We start from the raw sequence: 14254 nt of genomic DNA, 5'->3' as shown, positions 1-14254 counted from the left end.
CTTATTCCCTGTACCCACCCACCCACCCCCACCTTGAGGCTTCAAATCTACGGTGCTCTGGTGATTCTTGCAATCCTTTCCTATAAACATGTCTGTTCCCTGTTTTCCTTCCCTCTGGTATCACTCTGTGAAATGACTTTAATTCAGTAAGGTACTATTGTTCTTGAAGTTATTGCTTTTCCTTATATTGATACAGGTTAAACTTTTTTCAGCCTTTAGTCATTTTAGTGATGTGGCTTACAGCCCAGTTTTGAAAAGTGTTTTGTTGCTGTAGTTGAGGAGAGACGGACTGTAGCAATGTTGTTACAGGGAGCGGTGGGGGAGCAGGGCAGGTCCTTTGCCACCTGGTTTCATTGCTGCCAAAAATGTTATGTAAATACATTGAGACTTTCCTCTGATTTCCGTGATGTAATGTTTCATAAATAAGCACTAAATTGTTTAAAACGCAGGTGTCAGGCATAGTGAGTTAAATACATTCAGAAACAATGTGACAAGTGTCATGAGTAATATGCTTTTCCAATGATCTTCATGCAGCATGCAGGAGCTAATCCTGAATTCTGGGGAAACTCACTGGAAACAATAGCTTTCTACAAGAGTATGAACAATAGTTATGTGTTTAACTGTGTTTGATTTAGTGGTTGGAAAAGTCTGGCACGAGCAATAGGAGGGTCAGTAAGTCCTAAATGAAGCTGTTTTACCAAGTCTGATGAAAAACAGTGATAATTTCAATATAAAAATGATATATCCATCCTACTATTCTAATTGAGTCATAAATCAAACAAGTCAAAAAAAAAAAAAAAAGGGAAGAATGCACATGCATCAGTCTGTGTCAGTTCAGCATACTTTCTCGTGTGTGGCCTGTATTTCTTTTCATGGACTCCATCCCTGCAAAGCCACTTTGTGGTCTCAGTCTTGATGTGGGTCAAAAGGGGAAGATTGTTAACATTCCTCCTGCCCCTCTCCATCACCTTCATCAGCTCTCAATGGGTATCAGTCTTTTGGGCTCGTGTGGGAGTGGTCAGTGGAATTTTGTGCCACTTGTAATCACTCCTCCAAATATTTCTCTCAATCTGTGTCTCATCTGGACAACAATCCAGCTACCATTTTTTTTTTGTTATTATTATTATGATTTGTGATTGATTTAGTAATTGGAATGCAACTATTGCTGGTATACTAGTATTTTCATATTTTATTAAGGTTCACATGCCCATCAGGAAATCTGTGATACAGCTAAAGAAACAACTTTTCTAAAAGAAAATAATAATTCTAGGTTGTGTTCTCTGTAATTGCCCTTTAAAAGTTGTCTTGTCCTTGGTTGGCAGCTTTAATACTTTGCTTATCTCTATGGCTCTTTCTCCTCACTTCAGTGATTCTGCTGTATTTGTTTTGATACTAGTATAGTTTCACCGTGACATCTTTGGTTTTACAGGATAGAAACAGCCACATTTTTGGGGCTAGATTTAAACTGCTTTCAAAGTGAAGTGCCCTTTGTTCTTCAAGAGAACTATACTGGATTGTTATAAGCAGTTTAGAATTGCTTGTTACAGTGATACAAGTAGCTAGCAACGTGACCCTGAAGAGATGAAGGACTTTTTATTTTATGTGGCATTTGCTCCAATGATCATAATTCTCATGAAATGCATGTCTCTTCTGCAGTCTCTTGTCTTTAATGTGTCCGTCTTGCTAAAGAACTTGTTAAAGAACATGGTGTTGTTGAACAATATTCCCTTGATCAAACTGGAACAAAAGAAAATACAATATTCAGTAGTGGTCTATAACTTGAAAAGTAAATGTACAAAGATCATTAACCTCATACAGAGCTCAAATATATTCCCTGTTGGGAGGGGTGGGGGGGAAATATACCAAATATTGTTAATTGAAAGGTTAGATATTGGGGGCAAAAAAGCTTAGAAACAGAACCTGTTTTATGTATCCACTATAGATAATCATTACTTAAGAGGAATATGTGTAAAAAAAGATACTAATAAGTAACAGCAAATTCCATAAAGCTTGTGCCTTTTGTTGTTAATATTTCTTTTATGCCCTGCTTTTACTACAGTTAACAAAACCAGTGTATTGTAGTGGAAGACTGAAACATGGTAATTTTATTTAGTCATCTGATGATATGTTTGACTAGACTGTGACATTTAAGCATCAAAAAGGAATACTATTCAGATTGTTCCATGGAAGGAGAAGTAATTGTGTTGGACACCTGTAATTTTGTCATCTGCTTATTTTTGTGTCAGTTCCACACACTGCAGATGATTTTGGCAGTTGAGCATGATAAACATGTTAAGCTTTCTGCATGAAGGATGCCAGTATCTGAAAAAACCTTCAGTGCTAGTGTAAATAAACCACTTGAATATGTTGTGGTTTATTATGTAAAACCTCTTTGTTCTTGTTTGTGACAGTTGTTGCTGATGTAAGTATAGCAAATCCAGCTGTACTAGTTACTCAGAAGTCCTTGCTAGAGTGTTTTGATGGTTAAAATTACATATAGTACTCTTCAATAGAATGCCAAACTTTAAGAACCTTGGAAAGCACTGATATAGGTCATGTATTTTTGAGTATAATGTATGAAGAAGTTTGAACTTCCTGGAAATATGTCCTCATGTTATAGTGAGTTTCATATAGTGAGTTCTGTTAAAATAACAATAGGGGAACAGCTAAGAAATAGTAATAAATTTTACTGCAACTGCCTCTAACTAAAGGATGAAAAGAAAATATTGTGTGACTACTGCTCTATGTCATGACTTCCATTGGCTGAAACAAAAAATGCAATCCTGTTATTTCTTAGCAATACTTTATAAAAAAGTTGCATGTTTGTATTTAATGGGATCACAGGCTTTAGTCGTTGTCATCTGTACTCATCACAGTCACTGACTATTTATGCCTTTCTCTACTCTTCATTCTGTGGCAGAGTCTGTACAGTTGAGGAAGTGGAATTGGCTTTGTCCCTTGTGTGCAGAGCTGCTGACTGGTTTGACTTCTCATAGGTGTTGAATGGCAGTGACTGTCACCAGACTTGGAAGAAATGCAACTCCTCTTAATAACAGACCTTGAGACTATATGATCCTATTGTTCAATACTAATTTAGGTGATAGAATGAACAGGGAAAGCAGTGATGGCAGTATTGAGGATTGACAGATTATTTATTATTATTAAAAAAAATAAATAAAAATCTGTGCCTATTTTTTGAGACTTGATTGGAGAAAAGATTGGGATGAAATGTAGAACAGCTTTTCAGAGCTGCTGAAATATCTAGAGAAATAAGTGATTGATATACACGTAACTTTTTATATTTAAAAACATATATATTTGAAGTTTGTTCAATAGCTGGGAAAGAAGAAATGTCAGAGACATGAAACAAAGGGAGCAAATAACCAGACAGTATATGTGGCCAGATTGCTAGGGCAGTAATGTTGGTAGGAGGTCTCGGCAGCCAAATTATTTCTACCATAATGATGTTGATGCCTGAAACTCTGACTCCAGCTGCTCACCTCTGTCCTGCTGGCTTGTATTTTTGGCAATCACCTTGTAGGAGTTTCAACCCAGAATATTGGGGTGTGTTAATGAAGGAAGGAGGGGGCCCATGGAGTGTGGCCTCTGAAAGTTGAGAGATAGAGCAGAAGGCAGGGTAGAAAATGAATTAAACTGAGTCTTTCCTGTCCATCAACAGTACCTTCAGCACTTAGCTGAATGGAAGCTCTCTGCTAGCAATTCTGCCAGGTCCTTCACGTTCAGTTGCTGGGTTTGGCAAAGTCTATCCTGTACAGATGCTGTCTTCCATGGTTTTATGGAAACTTTATTGTTCGTTTTTGCTGCTTGCGATGCAGGTGTTTATACCCTGTATAACTAAATGTGTTTGGCTGTGATTGCAATTAATCTGGTACAGAAATCTGGTCACTAAGAAATGAACCATGCCAAACAAAGCTTGGGCTCAAAAACCTACTGACATTGATAGAAAACTTGAAGCTGATTAGAAGTGCTGAAGTGGGTCTCTTTGTAACTGGCGTTATGGTAACCTTCTCTACTTCAACATCAGTTTTTTGTTCTCTTTCATAGTGAATTAGGTAGGTAATGATAAAACTTGCACTGCTTGATATTGTTCTCCTCTCTGTTTTTGAGTAGAAACACATTTAGAAAGTAATTCTGTTGGGTTCAAATGTCTATTCACACAAAGCCCATAAGAGAAAGGCCATCCTTGCATTTATTTTATTAGGAATCCCTTAACTTCTAGTGTAATGCAAGACTTGCGTTCTAGTGGAGTAAGCTGCAGTTTTACCTCCCCAAGCCCATTGAGTCTCCTTCCCCAAAAAAACTCCACCAGATAGTGAAAATGAATGTTTCCTTTCTCTTCTGAGTTCTTGACTCTTTTCTCCATTAGGGTTATAGGGAACTTTCGAATACTGCTGTGAGTGAACTCTGTGCTTTCTGGTACTTCTGTATGCTCTGAAGTCTTGGTGTGAGTACCAAACCAGAGAGGACCATCCACAGCATTGATATCATATTTTCGTAAAAGCCTACATTTTTTCCCTAAAGATCTGTAGTGGAAAAGCACTTTCTGCTCTTTGAGATTGGCAGTAATGCTGTCAAGCACCCATCTGAAATGTATTCTTCTTGTTTGTTTTTAACTACGACTACTTAACTCTTGGCACTTGTCAACAAAAATATCTATCTATGCATTTTTTATTTTTTTTTTTTTTTTTGGTATTTAGCATTGTGTTCTGTGTAACCAGGCAACCCAACATGAAGTGAGGATATAGAACTTAAAATAGAGAAGTGTGCACCACATGTCTTGGTGAGGTTAGTGTATGGGGCCAGGTGAGGAAAAGTGGAGGCTGAATTTTTAGTGCCAGTCTGGCTGTGAGCAGTGCCTCTGGGACAGCAGTTCCCCCAAAACCTGTGCCAATATGTAGGTGTCTTGCACTTCCTCTGATGGAAAGAATGTCTTTGCTGTTTTACCTGGATTTGTCAATATAGCTGTCCCCCCCTCGCCCCAGCAGCTCGCCAGCTGCTTTGTTTGTGATCCCTCCTGCTTACAAGGGTGGGTAGATGTTTGTCACTCTTGTCATCATGTTTCTTCTGCTCTGCTTTCCTGGCAGACACTTGTACCTACCACGTGGCTGATGACTCTGTGCAGTCAAAAAGCTTGTTGAATGCTGGTTGGGCTTTTGTCCATCTGAACTAGTGATCCCCTCAAAACACTAGTGATATTCTGATCACACTAAATATTTTGCAGAATGTGTTCTTTCCTATTTTTAGAAACACTTCCAGTTAATTATTGGTTTACTTAATACAGACATTGATACTTGTTATAGTTTGTCCTGCTGATAAACAGATCTTTGTATACTGATACATGGCAGCTTGGGAGGACAAACTAATTGGAATGTCTAATAATAAGCAAAAGCTTTTATTAAAGATGGGAAGGCCACTAGACTGCACACCTGCTAGTTATAAATAATGAATTTAATTTGAAAATTAATCAAGGGATTTGTTTAATTTTACTACCAGTTAAACCTGTTAAGAGCAAAGGAATTAGGTAGCAATACATTACTTATTTCTTTTTAATGTATAAGGATTTTTAAAATCTGTATTCAAACTCATAGGTTGTTATTCCTTATGAAAGATTGTACTTTATATTTAAATAACAATTACCATAAATAACAATAAGTTTTAAAACCAATTACTAAAGAAAACAATGTGCTGCACTATTTTTTCTCCTTCCCACATCCCCCCTCTCAGCTTAAGGAGAAAAAAGAACAACTGTATGAAAACTGATCTTGTTTGGACATTAGCAGTAAAACTCCATTTATCTGCTTTGGTTTCTTTGACATGGCTAACTTCTAACAAATGAGCTGTGTGCTCTTCAATTGAGACTCAGTGGTGTGTGTATTCTTGTTTCATAATCATGTTTAAATGATTAGCCAAGTAGAAAATTGCATGCTTAGTAGAAAAATAAATTGAAGAGGGTAACATTGTAATATCAATCTTCACTAAACTGTAGTAAAATGCTTTGAAATGGAAGAAACATGTATTTCATGACATACTTTAGTGCTAGGAGAAAGTTCTCTAATTTGCATTTGTATACAAATAGTTTTTCTCCTGTGCTTAATTAGGTGAACAAGTAAAAATAAATCTTGAAATTCAGAATGTATGTAATATTTGGGAATCTTTTAAATGTATAAACTCCAAATATCTTAGATTATTCTATCCCTTCTTATTGCTTAACCTCTCCCACCTCAACACTTACTAGCAAATATCAGATTTAAAGAAATGCTTTTGGTATGTTATGCATTTTCCTAGTTCCTTCAGGATTCTTTAAGATTTATCGTTTCAGGAGGAATTATAAACTATCTAGGACTGCACTGATTTTGGCAGATTTTCCACTGCTCTTAGGACATGATGAACATCAGTTATGTTCTAAACAAATGGCTTCAGGGTGCTTTAGGGCACAAATTACACCAGCCTAAGGACAATGATGTTTATGGTCACAAACAGCTCAGGAACATCCTCTAACATTCACTCTGTGATTACAGGGCAGTCTGCACTACTTGTCTCTCAGAACACTGGATGTTTAGGTTCATGTATTCTCATTTTTATGCCTCAGGAGGATTGTGAAGATTACTATTGTCAGTTCACGCCTTATTCTCAAGGCAATGTTCATTGCGCTGCTGGCCTAAGCTGGGAGTCATCTTGGATGGGGTCTGTGCATTGTAACACCCTGTGATTGGAGGTTGTCTTAAAACAAAGTTATTGCTTTAAAGTGCAAGATACTTAAGAAGAGATAAATTTTAAATTGTCTTAACAATAGATATCACCCACACTATCGTAGTGTTACCAACACTTCTCAAAGTCCCAGGGTTCCTAGGGATAAAGTGTGGGTCTCCGCATTCACCTGATTTCTATAACTGGGGGCCTTTCATCTGTAGCAATGTTTATTTAGGCACCTACAGGGATTTTTGACTGGTGTGTGGATGCTCATGCCAAACAGGTTAGAGACAGGCTTAGGAAAGAGTCAGCCACAGGCATGGGACTTGGGAGAGTGTAGGGAAGGAACCAGAGTGCCAAAGGAATTCCGCCTGCTAAATGGCCAGGCAATAGCATGGTTAGAAACAAAGCTAAAGACTAGGAAATTGCAAAGTTGGCATCATAAAATAGGGTGCAGGGGAAGCAAGCAGGACTTGGCTGGTGTGAGAGGTTGAGAACTAGAGCAGGTACGAGAAAGATCAGACTTATGAGCAAAACTGTAGGTGAAGACTCTCCCTCATGGTAGATTCTCCTCATGTGCTGGTCCTTGGTCTCCTGGCACATGTGTCTGACAAGGACTACGTTGTCCAGATGACATCTGGCCAGCTTGACATTGCCTTTGGATCTTTAGGGACCTGTGCAAGACAACATCAAGGTTTTGGAGCCCTTTAAAGACATGATGCTATTTTTGTGTGTGATTTGGTCTCTAACATCATTGACATAATGGGATTTTATTTGTCATAAGTTTAAAATAGTAGCCAACATATGTATGAGATGATATTTAATTTAATGGTCTTGTACTGTGGAGCTATTGATTGTGATATGTTCCTGTTGAAATGAGATGTTTTGACGGATTTCTAACTTTGGATCACATGCAATACTGGGAATCGCAACTATTTCCCCCTGCTAAACAAGCATCTTGCACTGTAAGTCGGATCCAAATGCCAAAGTCTATGAAAATGTGATGCAGTCTTTTTTTCTTTCTCTTTTTTTTTTTTTTTTCTTTTTTAGCACGTTCTTTCATGTCCTACAAAACTTAAAATATAGCTTGTTGAGTGCTGGGACATGCTATTGGAGTGGAGCACTTCGGGATTAGCAGATGGACTTTGTTTTTGATTAAGAAGGGCTGGGTTTTTAGGGGAGCGAGGGAAAGGAAGATTCTTTTAGTCTTCAAAACCTTGTATTTTTAAAACTAGTGTGATCCTGGAGAACTGTAGGTGCAGTATATGTACATAAGCCAGAAATGTATATGACTGTTGGCTTCAGATCCATATTTGTAACAGCAGTCCTAAACCAATGCGAAGAGGGGAAAACCCACCACATTTGGAAAAATAAAATAAAATAAAATAAAAATCTATTTCTTGGTGCTAATGGAAACCCAGGTCAAAGTACTGTAAGTTAGAAATAGATGAAAACTGTAGAGCAGGCAGAGAATAGGTCTAGCTTCACATCTTTTTCTAAATGAGTGATAAATGTTTTGCTTCTACAAGCCATATTTGTATACATAAGCACTGACTGTAATGTGTTAGAAATTGCTAAACCATCCAAACTGTTGTAGAGTTGATGCTTAGAAGATGTAGTGAAGCCATTTCAAAGCTAGACAGTGTGGCTTGATTTGGTCAGACATTTTTTATCAAACCAGACCTCAGTATATCTGTTTCTCACTTGTCCGTTCCTCCCCATGCCCAGCCAGGTGGCTGTAGGGTGGCTTGTGGTGAAGGAGCCTTAGTTTCCCTGTCAAAAAATGAGATGTTCTTTCCAGAGAATCTGCAACATTGTTTTACTTGCATTTTCACTAACACTCAGATTTATTTGAAAGGCAAAATACAGTAAGTTTTTCTTGTGGTAAAGAGAATTGTGGGAAGGAAGGTGGGAGATTTTACCTGCAGTTTGTGATGTTTCACAGGTATTTCATAGTTTACTGTTACTCTGATGCACTGGATGTGCTTGGGGGAGAAGAATCTAAACAGAGTATTCTGAGAGATGCCATGAAAGAAAAGAAAAGAGCAACTGGTCTCAGACATAGCCCCAGTTTGTGTTTGCTTGTTTGTTAAGCCTATTACAAACCTTAAAGAGCTTAGACTTACATGTGTCAATAATTCACTTGTGATGCTCATTGATGTTTAACTGGTGTCTGAAGCAAATGAGTCCAGCAATTTTTTGGGATGCTTTCACTTCCCTAGAAGTTACAAACACAATAGATGTGATGTTACTTCTAGGTAACTGGAACTCAAAAGAAGTAGGAAAAGCTGGGAGCTGGGGGATGGGATGGGGACTTGTTTCTTTCCATCCCTCCCTCCCTTCTGTCTCAACAGTCAATTTGAATTCAGGCAGGCCTAAGTGAACAAACAGGGGGGAAAAAAAATCTGATGTGTACTGAGAGCCAGCCTGATACAGGACATGGAGCAGAGATAAAGCAAGAACCTACAGCTTTGGGTAAACCACGTTATGGTGGACTTCAGCCTTGATATTTGGAAAATAAGCAACATTAAATGATGTGTTGTGGTAAACTTTGCAGCTGTATCCCAGACAGATATCTAAGAGACTGCTGGTTTAAGATGTTTATCAAGTGTCACAAAAGTTGGTTGCTGATCTTAACCCTATTTAATAGGACACTAGGGAGAAAGACCAGAAGCCTATTTTGCAAATAGGTCTTCCCCTTCAAATTAAATATGGTCAAAGAAATGCTTAAAATGCTGGTGAGCATAAAGGAGACTTTGATGAATTACATTTAGGAACTTGATTCCAGATTTCTGGAGTCACTTTCTGAAAATTGTGTTGCTGTTTTGTGGGTTGTTTTGTTTTGTTTTTTTTTTTTTTTTTTTGTATGTGACCAAAGCTTTGTCTAGGTTGCGATTTAGTAAGGCTTGTATTTTTGGTGTTTTTTTTTGGTTTTGTTGTGGTTTTGTTTTCTCCTGTGTTTGGTTTGTTTGTCTTTTTAATCAGAGTACAGATTTGCTACAGGAGAGGAGAGGGGACTGTAGGATCCTTCTTCCCCCTGCTAACTTGATGTGGTATCTCACATGGGCTCAGGTCCTGTGATGGGAATTCCCTCCCTTCCCTCTTTGCCCTGTGGTTCTGAACATCCCTGGATAGCGCTAATGAAGGTTTGCATTTAAGTGTATAAACATTGACTACCCCTAGTTGTTCTAGAGGTATAAATGACCATTCAGCTTGAATTTTAAAAATCCAAAATTGTGCTACATGATCTGGTATTACTGACATTTATTGCAGGTGGGTTTGGATCTAGGAGGAAGGCAGTTTTTACCCCCTTTAAGAAATTGGTCTTTTCCTGTATGTACGCATAGACAATCTGAGTTCTTTTCCAAGACATCTTGCTGTTCACACTCTTTTTATAGAATTGTTATAAGTGCTTTTATTTACTCTTGTGTGTGTGTGTGTTATTCTGTAGTTTGGATCTTTGTGCAATAATGGAAATACAAATTGCTAGTCTATTTTCAGTGTCTAGTAATCTTGTACATTATTTCTCTCCAGGGTGTTTCCAAAACTACTTCCTTTGCTCAGAATAAGTGGTTTTTTTCTATATCATCAGGCTAAGGCAAACAAAGTAAAAGGTTTTCTTGTATATTCTTAATATTTCTGTAGTGTTACAAAAGAACACCAGTCATGTCAGTACTGACAATTATCAAGGACTCTCTTGGTGAATAGATAGATAAGGAAGAAATATAGAAGGAGAACTTTAAGACAGACTTGCATGTTTCTGCAGTGAATGGAGAGTATGATTGTTTGAACTAGTGATAGAAGGAAACTCGTCAGGTTCTCTGAATGCTAACTTAAAGAAAAAAAAATAGAGCTAAAAATATTTTAGTCACCTAACAAAGAGCAAGTTGTAATCCCTAAGTTTTGATGTAAATGGTTATACTCAATTCTATAGTGTACATCTTGAAGTGAGGGGAGAAATATGAGGCCTTGTTTAGTTTGAAATGTTGGAGGATTCTTTTAGTTTGTTTTATTTTTCTGTGAAGGGGGTTGTCCCCTCCCTGGGAATAAAGTAAAAACAGAAATTGGCTTACTCCAGTGGCTGCAGAAACTAGAAAGTGGGAAATGCTTACAATTTATCAGAGAGAGAAGGTCCTTAATTCAGAAATGTGAAGTATTTTTGGCATAAAAACCTGCAAAGATGGCAACAGCTATTTTATCTTAAATTTAAGACTCTGGCCTTAAGCCATTTGACTGTGTTTGGATCTTGCCAATTTAGGCCCAGTCTATTTTTCATCTAATATAATCCAATTCCAAATAGTGCTGAGAGTTCCCTCCAACAGCTGCATGAAAAGGCATTTTGGGCACCACAAGTGATACAATTGAATGCTGTATATCCTTTTGTCAAGTCAGGCTTCCAAGAACCAGCTTTTATGGAAGAAAAAGATAATATGTGTGCATTTCTATACTTGCCAACTATTCTTACCTTGCCGTTGATTTATTTGGCTAATCTGATTCCTTTTAGTCGCAGGATTTTGGGGTTCACTCTTTCAAGAAAGTGAGCAAACAGAAGTCCAATGTAGAGAGGGATCTGAGAAGCAAATTCTTTGGGGCTGTGTAGATAATGTTCATAAAATGTAAGCAAAAATAATGTCTTGCAGAACTGTGAGGTCCCCAAGAGTGGGAGGTAGAATAAGCTGTTTCAGGACCTGTGTGGACAGTTCTGTACACTGAAGATCTCATATATGAAAATTTTGTACACTGTATTTTCTTTGTAGTTTTATCTGTAGGCTAAATTAATCTGCAGAGTTTAGCTATATTTTCATGTATAAACTTAACGAACGTCATCACTTAGCTATAAGAACTCAAGCATGGATTATCCACTACAGAGCCACAAGTATTCTTGCAGGACTGTTTTTAGGGGAAAACATAAAAAATTGCAGGATAAAAGCTCCCTCAGAGCTGCTGCCTTTTTTTTTTTTTTTTAAGCTTATTTCTGTGATCCAAGTTTACTGTATTGTTTCCTGAATAACTATTCAGAGCCTGGAGTGGGTGCTTAATTTTACACTGAAATTAAAGTCTTCTGGATCACTTTCTACTATTTTCACTGCAGCATACTTTAATACAAATATCTCTGCCTCATAACAAGAGCAGCAGAGTAAAAGAATTGCTACCCAATTAATACTAATATCATGCTATTTCTCTTGCTTTTGGCTGTCTTTCAGGAAAGTACCTGAAAATATCTGTGCCTCCTGTTGGACTATAGCACCTGATGAATTGTTTTCCAGAACAGGGAAATATATCTGACCTGGAGGTAGAAATCAGTAGCAGTGTTGTGACTGTGAATTGTAGTCTTCCTGGAAGACTCAGTGTAAGATGTAGAAAGTTGAAGTGAAGTCTTATAGCTGAAGCTAAAACACATATCTTGTGCTGAGTTCGTGTAATAAATAATAGGGTTGTTAATCAGTTACCATAAGGAAGTTTGGTTCAACTAAGTGTTGTAGGCATGAAAAATTCTCTACTATATTTTTGCTATAAAATCTCTCCAGCAGAAAGTGAAAGGAAAGAACTTTTTTTTTTTTTTTGTTTCCAAAGCATAAATGATTCCAGAGGTAGCAGGTTGAACAGCTCCAGGACTAGGAAATTACAGGTTCCTTTTATTGTTTGTTGCTGTGAGTTTTTTTGGTCATTAAGGATGCATAAGAACTGTTTAATGTGGGCACTTTGTAGGCTGTTGAATCACGGTACCAACATTCAGCCATCCAGCTAAATCACTGTTTAGACTTGCAATTGTTTCTTTAGGGGAGGAATTGCAAGTAGGAGGTAGAAAGTTCAGGGTAATAATTTTTCTACTGTGTTAAAAACAAGCTCTATACCTATTGTATGCACTTGCCTCTAAAGTATAAACAATTTATACTGTTGAAAGCACCGAAGGCACTGGAGAAAGGGTGTGATTTGTAGCTATTTAGGTGAAGGAGAACTATTATTTCCATTTACACTTAACTGATTCAGCCGCAAAATTGGTGCTAAACTAATGTATAGCTCGACCTAATGTATGGGATCTGATATGCAAAGTATCTTTATTTGCTTAATGCCCCAGAGAGGCTGAAGCTGTGCAGGTCTGAAGAGCTTTTGTAGCAACACAACTCTTCCGTGAGGAGGGCCGTGAGGGAAAGCTGTGAACCTTGCTGGTAGCTGCTTCTGTTCCTCTTGTCTGTGTCCAGCTGATTTACTGTCTGTGTCCAGCTCATGTGGCTGCTGTCAGCAGCAGTGCTGGGAAGGCAGCAGCCAAGCCACAGGAGCTGATGGGAGCCGGGGGAGAGAGGGGAGTGTGCAAGACTTGAGTTACAATGACTTGTTCTCCTAGTTCTCGTTTCCTCAGCCTCTGCTGGCTGGTAAGCATGCTGGTAGGAGCTGCCAGGTGCAAGAAGGAAGATGGAAATTGCGAGCAAAGCCAAGTATGGGAAGAAGACTGATTCCTAAAACTGCCCATGGTGGCTCTGCTAACAGAATGTAATTGTATGGGGATAACTAGTTGAGAAGAGAAAGATCCCGGTCAAACCATGTATATATTTTAATCTGCTGAGTGTGCTATTGTATGACCTGTTAGATACATAACTCTGCAATGAGCTGACAGAATGTTTTTGGTGAGAGAATGTACTTTTCAGCTAAATTCTCCCGCACAGTATTCCTTTCTGTCAGCCCCTCCCTGCTGACACTCAAGACATTTGAACTTCTTGTCTGCTTTTAATTAAATCTGACAGAGCAGGAACAGTTCAAAGTTAGTTTTCTACAAGCTTCATGAAAATAGGTGGGCAGGCATATTCACATTCCCAGTTTATCCATTGTAGTGCAAGTTTAGCCATATTACTACACAGCAAAGAATCTAAATGGGGGTGGGGAGCAGACAGGGTAAGTTCCAGTGTTTACAAAATGCCTTCCTTAATTGTGTCACATGCTCATGAAACAGTTGTAGCACCAAGCTTTGTTAAAGTTTACCAAAAAGAGAGTTGAGAACCAGCTCTGAGGCTCTGTTCAAAGCTGTGAAGCACATTTAAGAACCTAAGAAGTGTTTTGTTCCCTTTGTTATACAGTTACTAGGACCATGTGCTCAATGGGAATACACTTACCATTTTCACAAGAAGAAGGTTATGGCATGGTCCGGGACTCCTAAAAAGTTACAAAACAGACATCATGGGATCTTCATGGTACTGGCTGTGGACTTGTCTTCCTGTAGCTTTGCCACTGTAGCACCTAAGCCAATACTGTCCAGTCTTCAGACCTCCTCCTCTGGGGACCTAACGGTGCTTTGCAACAAGCCTTTCAGAATCAGCACTTTGCTTTTATTTCCTGCTAGTTGCATTTCCTTGCTTGTTACTTCCTGCTTCCTCTTGTCTGTGCTTTTGTTCCACTTATGTCAATGAAAAACGTGGTTTATTTTTGTTAGTTTGGTGTTTCATGAGAATGGCGCTTTTTTTTTCTTTTTTTTTTTTTTTTTTTTTTTTTTTTTTTTTCCTCCCCTCCTTGGCTTGGTAGTTCCATTATCATCCATACAACTGGGCTT

General features: G+C 38.1%; 1 long non-coding RNA gene across 1 annotated transcript; it reads right to left on the bottom strand.

The window, feature by feature from the left end:
- Positions 1–1162: 1162 nt before the first annotated feature.
- Positions 1163–14017, bottom strand: LOC116964490. The gene is made up of 2 exons (XR_004408767.2): positions 13821–14017; positions 1163–1737 (listed from the first exon to the last, which is right to left on the bottom strand). It is a non-coding gene; the product is annotated as an uncharacterized LOC116964490 (long non-coding RNA).
- Positions 14018–14254: the final 237 nt, after the last annotated feature.

The sequence above is a fragment of the Tyto alba genome, unplaced genomic scaffold (assembly GCF_018691265.1).
Source record: "Tyto alba isolate M040663 unplaced genomic scaffold, T.alba_DEE_v4.0 Super-Scaffold_1, whole genome shotgun sequence".
In the NCBI taxonomy this organism is placed as follows: domain Eukaryota; kingdom Metazoa; phylum Chordata; class Aves; order Strigiformes; family Tytonidae; genus Tyto; species Tyto alba.
The sequence above is the reverse complement of the archived record's forward strand: the minus strand, read 5'-3'. Positions and strand labels throughout refer to the sequence as shown.